We start from the raw sequence: 1761 nt of genomic DNA, 5'->3' as shown, positions 1-1761 counted from the left end.
GTGGGGTGGGCGCAGAGAGGAAGAAAACAACTCTTTTTCTTGACATCTGTCCTTTCTTGCTTTTACCAAACCAGAGAGGTTTAAAACCTGCAAATATCTTTGCTTTAACAGGATTAGTTAACTATGGTAGGAACAACTGTTAAAGTTTGCTTTTATTGTGCAAGTACACAATGCCTGTAATACCTCCCACAGCAACTTTTCATGGGACTGCTTACGAGGGTAAGACAAGTTGAGGACAAGTATTTAATCACCTCTCTCTTATCTTGACTTATCTAAGAGTTAACATAGAAGGGCAAATTGAAACAAGACACATATCATACAAATTTTAACACAGCTAAACTAATTAAAAGAATTTCTCACCATGTTTGGTCAATGCAAGAGAAGTCTTGTTCTGAACAGCCACTAGTTCATTTGTCCTTTCCTGACAAATACTGCCCATCCCAAACCTTAATGAACCTGAGGGCCCAAGCAGTTTGACAGCATTAGCATACTGCGATATCCGGCAGCCCAAATTCAACAGCTCCATTTCTCAGACAATACTCAGAACACCTCTAGAGAAAGGAAGATGACAAAACTAGCAGTCACAAAGGAAAAAGCACTTGGTATACATTCCTGATGATGGTACTGTGAGCCACTGAGGCAATGTGGGTATGAGACATCTAAATCTTTTATTACAGCTTACTGCAAACTTATGGAGTGCTTGTGCAGATTAAAGTCATTAAAAAAAGTATGCATTTTTCATGGAAAAGTTTCCATCAGTTAAGATGCTAATGATGTACGTCTGCTTGTCCCCAAAGAACAAGCAATCTTGTTCAAAGAAGTCAAAGTTCTCAGTGACCAAAAGTGCACTATAAAAATCCCCTATAATTTAAAAAAAAAAAAATCAGGATAGAACACACCACTAGAAACAATAGCTAGATTGATTATCCCTTCAAATTTGACTATAACCTTTAAAAGAAAGAGTGGATGGAATATTTTTGTGGAAAACACATTTCAAGATTCTCAGGAGAGCTGAGCTGGAAAAATCACCACGTAATGGGATAAGCTATTACAATTTCAGGGCTGGAAGTGGCCAACATGATTTCTCAGTGCATGCTGCCAATGAAAGCAACTCTGCAACTCAAAGGGCAGGAAAAAGATAGATAATAATATCCCTGTGTTCAAAAGTTAGTAATTTATCACAACAGAGAAATCATGCAGCCGAGAGAAAGGTGATGGAGAAAATATTAGAAAATGTAACACATTCTCTGTTTTTCAGAAAACTGACATCACTTTTGTGTGAAAATAGAAATCTCAGCAAAATACCCAAATATCCAGCAGCAGATTATGAGAAAACCCGGTGTTTTTCAGTCAAGCTGAGGAAGCAGGCTTTGGGAAACTTAAGACAGACAGGGGAAGAAATCTTTATTCAAAGCAAAAATTATTTTAGGCCATATTTGCTTTCTTTCAGAAACATGCAAAAATGCAAGCTATCACTGATTACTACTGTCAATCACACAGAGCAGACCAGAGTCTCCAGCAATAGAGTGTTTCAAAATGAACAGAGCAGAAACTTTAGTTGCATCATTACTCCCTGGAGACTAAAAATGCTGTCAGCAAGTTACAGCTATTTTCAATTAAACACCATGTGTCAGAAACCATCTGAAAACAGATCTTGTCACAAAAATGGGAATTCCTTATTAAAGACCTCAGTAAGTAACTTCAGAAGTGCTTTTTTAGCGAACAAGAAGCTGCAGCACGAACCAAAGCTTCAACAGCTTG

The sequence above is a fragment of the Phaethon lepturus genome, unplaced genomic scaffold (genome assembly GCF_000687285.1).
Source record: "Phaethon lepturus isolate BGI_N335 unplaced genomic scaffold, ASM68728v1 scaffold39946, whole genome shotgun sequence".
NCBI lineage: Eukaryota > Metazoa > Chordata > Aves > Phaethontiformes > Phaethontidae > Phaethon > Phaethon lepturus.
The sequence above is the reverse complement of the archived record's forward strand: the minus strand, read 5'-3'. Positions refer to the sequence as shown.